The sequence below is a fragment of the Astatotilapia calliptera genome, chromosome 10, assembly GCF_900246225.1.
Source record: "Astatotilapia calliptera chromosome 10, fAstCal1.2, whole genome shotgun sequence".
In the NCBI taxonomy this organism is placed as follows: domain Eukaryota; kingdom Metazoa; phylum Chordata; class Actinopteri; order Cichliformes; family Cichlidae; genus Astatotilapia; species Astatotilapia calliptera.
The window spans coordinates 29,109,560-29,119,290 of NC_039311.1; the positions used below are offsets into that span (position 1 = coordinate 29,109,560).

The following is a 9,731-nucleotide window of genomic DNA, read 5'->3' on the forward strand; positions in this document are numbered from 1 at the left end:
CCTTCTTATTCACCTTCACCTTCCTTGTCTGCTTTCCTACAGCCATTCTACATCTCCCAGTGTCAAACCTTCGTCGACTCCCTTCTCCTTTCTTTTGTTCTATATTTCAGTTTGTCCATCTAGAGTCACTTCTTCTTAGTTCAGCCAATAACAGCGCTGCATTTTAATTATATATATATTCTTATCAAGTTTAGTGCTTTGCAGTCTTTGTGAGGGAAGTTGTTTGTATTCACAAATATCGATCGGAAAGTCCTCGAGCATACGGAAAGTCCTTTTGAATACAAATCTGTCTTTCTAAAAGGGAGAGAGATGAAGTGTCTGAATCTATGATGCTACACTTTCTTTACCAGCGGGTTTGCTCAGTGGGTAACACACATCTAGTTTGTCACCTTTTGCAGAACACAGAGCAGCAGCTGAGTTTCATAGTGATGTAAATTTGCTAGCTGGTTTGTGGAAGCAGCACATGCACATTTCATTTTTATTCTCCCACGTAAAAATGAGATGTTTGGTATTCTAGATGGAACAGAATTCATTTCTTCATAGTGCTAATTAATCATTTTGACTCAAGGGCTGATTCTGTTTGTGTAAGGAGGCCAAAGATGTGTCATGGCGCCAGTGTGATGTAGCATAACTTAAGCAGCAAGGAAGGTGATAAGTAAATAGCATTAGCAGACAATTGAAGTTCTTTTTAAGCATACTTTATTGCTAGCATCTCCCTTTTACCATAAAACAATCAATCAGGCATGCAAAAATCCCACTGGCTTTATACAAGACTTTGCCCACACCTGACCTCGTTAGCCCCTACCATTGAACAAAATAGGTCAAACCAAATAATACAATTCTAAACAAAGAACAGGAATAAAGTCATGCATGAAACTGACAAACTCATTTACTCAACTAAATGGTTTGTAAAGTAAAACACTGCATACAATATAACTCAAAAGGCTACTTTAAAGAAAACAAACAATACTATACAAAATGAAAACCCTCCATTTGGTTACACCCAGTGATCCAATCATTGACCTCATGACCCTATATAAACAGGAAGTAGTGGGCGGCCCTTCCCATACACCCGTCTCACATACAGGACCTGAATGCACAACATGGACACCATGGTAAGTATAACCAAAGCAACATAAAGAAACATAATTTACTAGACATGTGCCTGTAAACAGAAGAAAATTCAGATGATCTGATGGTTAGTAGTGTTTGCTTTAAAACACATGCATGGATGTAAAGAATGTAACTACTGCTACCACAAACAAAACCCGGGATATTGTGTGTTAAGAGAAGTTACACCAGCACTGTCTAAATTAAAGCATTATGGCTGACTGTAAAATAACAGAACACAGAATAACAATATACGCAAGTGACAAATGGCAAATGAATTCTGTCCTAGCCACTTTGTCACAGCCAGGTCTTTGAGTTTTGTGGTTTTTGAGACTTGTTTATCATTAGGTCATCTGGTTGTTTCCTTGTGTTTACTGTGATCTTAGTTTATATTTTTTTTTATTGAGCTGTTGGTTCTTTGTTTCAGGTTATTTCCATAATTTTATCCTGGTTAGGGGTGGTCCTTTATAAAGTTTCCTTATGTCAAATTCTGTGTGCCTGATGACCCTCCCACTGTCAAAGTCGTGCTATTACTACGAATGGGCTGTCGTGGGAGGATCGCAGCTCTTCGTTCAGTCACTCCCTTTCATTCCACCTTGCACCACCCTACTAGTCTCTAAACTTGTTGAGTGAAATTCCCCCTTGTCACCTACTTTGAACAAGTTTGCAACAGTTACTGTCTTACTCGCTCAGATTTGCCTTCTGTGTCTTTAACAGTATTTAAGGTCTCAGTTTACATGTGTCCTTTGTTGTGGTGTCCTTTTTGGCGCCCGACTGTATGTTTCACTGGATTTTCCAGGATTCTCGTTACTTTGCTTACTGCCTCTGTTGTGGATGTATGTTTGGGACATTAATCGGCCAAATAAACGACCCTTTGGTTTGAACTCTGCTTCTGCCTGCATTTAGATGTGGACGTTGAGCTTCTTCTTTTGTGCAGTGATGCGCAGTGAAGGATAGGTATACTCCATGTCATGGTGCATGGTTAGGCTCATGAAATGTAAAAGTCTGCACAGGGAAATGAAAAAGTGCCTTTTTAGTCAGGTAGCATTGGTCTAATGGCATTTTTAAACAATAATCAAATAAATGGGAAAAGTGGCTTCCTTGCAAGAAAAATGAATAGAATAGAATAGAATAGAATAGAATAATCCTTTAATTAGGGGAAATTTGGTTGTAACAGCAGCCAGAAAGACACATATACAACAAACAGGACACAGAAACATACACAATTTTTCTTACATATTTACATTAAGGACAATGGTTACTATAAACAGAGTATTGTACAGTTATTAAATAAAATAAAATTAACTACAGATAAGAGGCAAACCCAGGTTATAGTGCGAATCGGTTGATTAAATTATTGCAGTCACAGCGCAGATGTAAACATCTATGATTGTTGGGAGCAGTTGTGATTGTACAGTCTGACAGCTGCAGGGAGGAAGGACCTGCAGAAACGCTCCTTCATGCATTGAGGATGCAGCAGTCTGGCACTGAAGGAGCTCTGCAGTTCAGCAACATTTACATGCATGGGGTGGGAGACTCTGTCCATCAGAGATGTTATTTTGGCCAGAGTCAACACTGTAAAAAATGACTGATGACACCACAGAGTCATAGAAGGTCTTTAAAAGTGCTCCCTGTACTCACCCTATTTTAAAAAATCTTCCTGTAACTAAAAAGTTTCTGTGCATGAGCAAATGGGTTGTAGACCTTTTGAATTGTTTTATATTATGTAACCTCTAGAAATGTCTGTGAAGGTTCTCAGTCATCCAGGTCATCGTAGTCAAAGGAGCTTGCAAAGAAAAGCGTCTGGACTTCTTTAAGTTGCTTGAAGACGTTTCACCTCTCATCCGAGAAGCTTCTTCAGTTCTAAGGTCAAATGGTGGAGAGTCCCAGATATAAACCTAGTGGGAGTGACCCCCCACAGAGGGACAAAAGGACCCCCTGATGATCCTCTAATCGCCTGAGCCAAGGTGGGAAACTGGGCGTGGGTCCCAATCAGCCAGAGTTTCGGGTGTGTTCATTGTGAAACCTGGCCCCACCTTATCATGTGAATTCCTGAGGTCAGATGGCCCAGGATGTTAGTGGGCGTTAAGGCGTCTGGGAAGGGATCTCAAAACCTCTCAGACTTCTACATTGGAGAGACCAAACAGCCACTTCACAAGCGCATGGCACAACACAGAAGAGCCACCTCCACAGGACAAGACTCAGCAGTCCATCTGCATCTTAAGGATAAAGGACACTCTTTCGAGGATGCCAATGTTCACATTTTGGACAGAGAGGACAGATGGTTTGAAAGAGGAGTGAAAGAAGCCATCTATGTCCACTGTGAGCAACCATCTTTGAACAGAGGCGGGGGTTTACGACACCAACTCTCTGCCATCTATAATCCAGTTCTGAGATCCCTTCCCAGACGCCTTAACGCCCACTCACATCCTGGGTCATCTGACCTCAGGAATTCACATGATAAGGTGGGGCCAGGTTTCACAATGAACTCACCCGAAACTCTGGCTGATTGGGACCCACACCCAGTTTCACACCTTGGCTCAGGCGATTAGAGGATCATCAGGGGGTCCTTTTGTCCCTCTGTGGGGGGTCACTCCCACTAGGTTTATATCTGGGACTCTCCACCATTTGACCTTAGAACTGAAGAAGCTTCTCGGATGAGAGGTGAAACGTCTTCAAGCAACTTAAAGAAGTCCAGACGCTTTTCTTTGCAAGCTCCTTTGACAACCTCTAGAAATGTGCATTTTATAGGTGAATGTGCAGAACACGTAGCCAAAACAAGTCTTTTGGTACTAACCGTTTTGTAGTTCTATTATGACGTCTTATTTCAGCTACATACAGGTAAACAGTTCATGTGGAGAGCAAAATATGAAGCACATTTGCAATAATGCAATCGTGGAAGCCATCAACTATTACTGCCGGAGTTTTAGAGCTGAAGGAGAATAGCTGATCTGTTCCCATAGCTTAAATCTGATTGGTAAAATGTCCAAAATAAGAGCTTTAAAGATCAGATAGTTAAGATAATCACTGTGAGATAATGACATGTTTTTCAATAATGTATATTATACAGTATCTGCATCAACTCTTGAGTGGGTGATTTATGGATATAATGCTGAGTGAAATAATCTTCTCTTATGCTGCATGTAAAAGGTGGGATTTGTAAGGTTAAATGTCACTCATTAACAAAGTCTTAATTATTCGAACAGAGACACCACTGTTCTGTATCCTTCATGTATTAAAGACTTTACTGACAACAACCCCCCTTTAGCTGATTTATTGGTTAATAAAGATCAAATGATATTAAGAAAAACTCGGAAGATTTTCAATAAATACATTCAGCAGTAAACACAGCGCCGTCTGCAAGTAAACTTTCCTTGAGAGCTTTTCCTATGTCTCAGCTAGTAATGCCATCCGTGGCTCGAGGCATCAGAGACAATTACAATTTGGTTATATCGCTTCTTTTCTTCACCAGAGGTTCTTGCTAATTTGATGCTCTGGCGAGGAAGATCGTTGGCTTTAATACAAATCATGTTTCAATCGTTACTTGAAGACCTTAAGCCCCAGCCCGGTTCTCTGGAGGACCACAGTAATGAGGCCTGCTGGGATTTCAATCATTTTTACATCTGTTGAAAAATAAGGAGAAAAGAGAAGAGAAAAATAAAAGAGAGGGAGAAAAAAAGAGAAAATCAGCCACCCACAACCCTCCCCTCCCCTCCCCACAGAAGAAAAAAAATATTTGTTTTGAGGATTGATAATGAAAAAAATATATAAAGAGCTGCTTTTTTCTTCTACATTTGTGCTCTCAAATTTCTCCGGCCTTGACATCTCCCAGTACAGTACCTCAATGCTGAAAACTCCCCCAACAATTTCTTAAGCCCTCTTGTCTCCCTCTCCTTGTTGCAAAATAAATAAATCCGTCTGATATTTGATTTCAGACACCTCTTTATTGCACAAACGTACTCTTTCTCCCCGCCATCTGCGCCGTCTCTCAGAAAACAGTAGCTCCCCCCACTGCACAGAAACTTTACTTCCTTCCTTTTTCACACCACCCGCTCGCCTCCTTTGTATTCCCAGCTTTAATTCGCTTTAAGTTAAAAGGAACAAGAAACATGCGGCCTTAAGTGCCAACAGCAGTAAAGATGAGAATTAATCCTGCCTGGGAGCCTCAACACAAAATACTGTGTATTCTGTACACAAAATTAATTAATAAATAATCTTAGCTCAAAACAGGTAATACCTTTTTGCAACATGTAACTTTCATTGGTCTTTTTTATTTCAGTGTTGCCATGGAGATTTTCAGAAAGTAATGTTGGCTGTGAGTTTGGATAAAGCAACATGAACGATGTGTAATTTATTCTCTCGTTAAATCACATTTTCCAATTTGGTGTGTGTGTCTGCTCTGACGCATGCCACACTCTGTGCCCAGAACTCTGAGATAAGTATGTGACACATGATTATGAATTACTTAGCAGCTCCATTTCGCTCACAATTAAGACTCCACTAATGCATCAGTTTGAAAATATCACCGCCTTGATTATAGCAGCTTCTCAAGATTTGGTGAAGGCCAGCGTAATAAAGACAGTAGGTCTGCATACATATACCAGAAAATCAACTGAAATTCAATAAATATCATCTTCATGACATCTTTCTGTGAATTAGGGAGCTAGTTTCTGTGAAAAAACATGTTTTCGTTCCTCACCTCACAGTATTTAATTTCACTCTCTACTTTTAATGCCTGGAGTGCAGCTTATTTGGTGGGAACGTGTTTTAGGTTAGCGGGGTAAGACTGTCCCAGGTGAGGAGAAATGGCTCCGAAATCTACATTGCAAAGCAGCCGAGAGGGTTATCCACAGTCTTGCAGCACTGATGTAACGGTTACAGAGGAAGGTCCCATTTATAAAACGCTTCCTTTTTTTAGCGCTAAGAGAGTTTCGCAAAAATACACAAGTTCATTAAGAGGCTCGCATCAGTTTCAGCACATGTTCATGCATCCATCCAATCACAGGTTTCCTGTCTGCCGGTGTAAGAAGACTCTAACAACACTTTACATCATTGATGCCAACAGGTTAAAGACATCTCCCTTAATGCAAATAAGCTTCTTTTCTCTCACATTATTGTCTGATTGAGCTCACCGTGCATTATTACTCTTCTCCCTAAAGTGGATTAAGGAGTTTGTCCTAATGCAGGATTTGTTGGTTCATCTATTCATTCACGATCTGATGACTTTTGTATCCATTGTGTTTGTACCAGCTTGCCCTGTTTTGAGTCCATATTTTTTTTAATTTGAGCATTAATGACAATAAAGTATTGATGGGAGTGTGGACTGGTTATCATCTGTTATCCCCTTGAATGTAATTTGTCATCTCAGGTCAAACTGTTGTGATTGTGTTGTATTTATTCTCTGCAGTTGCATCTAACATGAAAAAAGCATCAAAATCTGTTACTGTGTATCTGTATACAAACTGTGTTAGTGTGTACAAACAGTAAGTGAGGTATTTTCTGACTTGTTCTATCTAAAATGTTTTGATACCTGTGGCAATATCTGATCACTTGATCGTTTCTGAGAAAAATCTAATATATTTTTGAATATCAAGCTATCAGGCAGACATATCACTGAAATCTGGCTGCCGGAGCAGCCTTTGAAGCCTCCTGGCAGAGCTGCGCCAGGGAGCTCCGAGCTGGCTGCATTGAAGTTAGCGTTAACACTCCACCTCCACGGCAGATCAGAAGCTCCCTGTAGCGAGACACCTCACCTCAACGCCACAACTTCAGAGGCAGGCCCGCCTCTACGGGTGGAGAGGACGGCTTGCTTTGCTTCTCGCATCAACACATGTGTATGTTGCTGCTGCTTTCTGTTTGACTGATGCTTCTTCTGTGCGCGCTCGTCTGTCTTCCTGCATCAACGGTCGACTTCCTCCTCTCTCTCTCTGCCTGTCACTTTGACTTTCCAGCTTGGCCTCCCAAGTGCTTTTTTGTCCATCTCATTGCTTCTTCAGTTAGCTGACAACACTGTGTATGTTCACCTGCCAGTTTACCTTCATAGTTGTCAGTTTGTGTGACAACCTCTCCGTTGACTTCCTCTTCACCTCTGCCTGCATTGCTCTTACTGATCTGGGTTTGACAGACGACAAAGGAAGGATTTTCATGCACGTTTTTTTTTTTTTTACTGCACCCATGATTTTATTTATTAAAGGACAAAAGATATCCAACTCTATCTGGCCCTATGAGAACAAAATAAGTTCCCCCTAAACCCAATAACTGTTTGTGTCACCTTTGGCAGCAAAAACTGCAATCAAGCATTTGTGATTACTGGCAATGAGTGTTTCACATCACTGTGAAAGGTTTGGACCACTCTTCTTTGGAGAATTGTTTAAATCAATTTGTTTTAATGCATCTTGATCAGATTTGAATCAAGACCTTGAAGAGGCCACTCCAAAACCTTCATTTTGTCTTGTAGAGAGCAAAATTCATGAGTCGGTCAATAACAAGTCGTAGAGGTCCTGAAGCAGCAAAGCAGCCCCTGACCATCACACTTCCACCTCCATGTTTGACTGTTGGTATGATGTTCCCTTTCATGAAATGCTTCTAATGGGCGTCATATCTTCTAAAAAGTCCAGATTTTATCATGTCAGTCCACAGAATATTTTCCCAAAAAACTTGGGGATCATCGAGATTGTTTTTTGCAAATTTTAGATGAGCCTTTGTGTTGTTTTTGGTCAGCAGTGGTTTTCACCTTGTAACTCTCCCATGGATGCCATTTTTCCCCGTCTCTTTCTTATAGTTAAATGATGAACTCTGACCTTAACCGAAGTGAGGCCTGCAGTTCTTTAGATGGTGTCCTGGGATTTTGTGAGACTTCTTGGATGAGTGTTTGGCGCGTTCTTGGAGTTCACCACTGTTCCGAGTTTTCTCCATTTGTGGATAAAAGCTCTCAGTGTGGTTCGCTGAAGTCTTCAACCAAAGTCATCACACTTTATCCTTCTATCTTACATACAGTAAATGTGTGCCAGCAGGAAATGTTAGTAAAGGGTGTTGTTAGCAGCAGTCAGTCTGTTCAGCTTACTCTTCTCAAAAGGTAATGTTTGTCTACGATTTATACTTTATGTGCTACAAATAATCTGAAGACAACCTGCTTTAACTTGTCTTCATACTGATGTCATTCATGAATTATTTGTACCTTTCTGTATAATGGCTGAAGTCTGGGGCTGTGAGCGGGTGACTGTTTATGAGCTGTTTGCATTTGTGTACTTGCGTATGGTACATAATGCTGTATTAATAATAATTAAAATTTATAAAGCACCTAAGATCAGAGTTTACAAAGTGCCTCATCAGACAAGCAAATACAAAACGCTAAATTTTAAAAATGAGCCAAAAAGATAAAAATGAAAGTAGAGAGCAAGAAAAAAGACAAAATGCAAAATTTAAAAGAATAATATCAATATAATTAACAAATGCCTAATAAATAAACATTAATATGTACCAAGGGAAAAACACAATGAAACCAATAATGAAGAAAATCAATTCACAAGAAAACAAACAAACAACAACAAAAAAAATAAAGATAATAATAAGAGGCAACAAATACTCAAATGTATCATATTTAATACATGAAACCTTTCATCATGAGTATGATTCCCCCCAAAAAAACCTAAATTCATTTTTAAGGTATAAAATGTGAATAAAAAAAAAATGCTGGATTCAGGAAATGTTACAGAATAAAACTAATTTTGCAAAACTGCAAATGATGCAAATATTAATTTTTTGTTGTTGTTGTCAGGAGATTAACAAACACGTTATTTTTTTAAAAAGAAAGTGAACTCTCATTCAATTATTTCAAGGTTCAGGCTTTAAAGGATCAAAAGTCTGTTAAAAATGTGATCTACAGGAAGTCACAGATTTTTCAATCCAAAGCCCTCGTGGCAAAGGTGCATGAGCAGTGAGTTATCCTTACATAAAATCTAGTCGGACTCATAAACAGTGAGTAACCACCTGCTCCAGCAAACAGACAAAATGTTAAAAGATCAAGGCGACAGATACAATGGTGCGCTGTCACACCACACTTCAGAGCAATCAGCCTGACAGACAGTCAGCCAGTGAGGGTATCACAGGCTCAGGCCTTCTCCTCTGCAGTTGTCAGACACTGGATGAGTGACAGCTAACCTCCCTCAGTGCCACTTATTGATCAGCCTGGGACTGCTGCTGCAATCCACACATGTATTGCTGTGTGTATTGACAGACAGAGAGAGAGAAAGAGAGAGAGAGCATCACAATGAATCACTTTGGGTTCAGAGGTCATAAATACAGTTTTTAGTAACCCCCCTTTTTAAATGGTCTGCTTCTACAGGTGCTGGCAGCAGGAATCTACCCGACACAGAGCTGTGTAAGAGCACATGTAGTGACACAACAACTTCATTTTCCTTGAAGTTGAATCTTTTTGGTCCTTCAAGTAAGCAGATACATAAATTAAGAGGAATCACAAAGAATATCAAAATGAACTATTGTATAATCTTTGTTGATTGGTTCAGTTTCATAAGCTTTGCTTTATGTGTTTTTCCAAACAGGCTTTGGCCGGTGAGCACTTTGAGTCCTTCAGTTTATAAAATGTGCTAAATAAAGATGGC

At 39.9% G+C, this 9,731-nt stretch overlaps 1 long non-coding RNA gene across 1 annotated transcript; it reads left to right on the forward strand.

The window, feature by feature from the left end:
* The first annotated feature begins 623 nt into the window (after positions 1–623).
* LOC113030759 (uncharacterized) lies at positions 624–9,731 on the forward strand. Its single transcript, XR_003273646.1, has 4 exons — positions 624–1,115; positions 6,705–6,944; positions 9,455–9,556; positions 9,672–9,731. It is a non-coding gene; the product is annotated as an uncharacterized LOC113030759 (long non-coding RNA).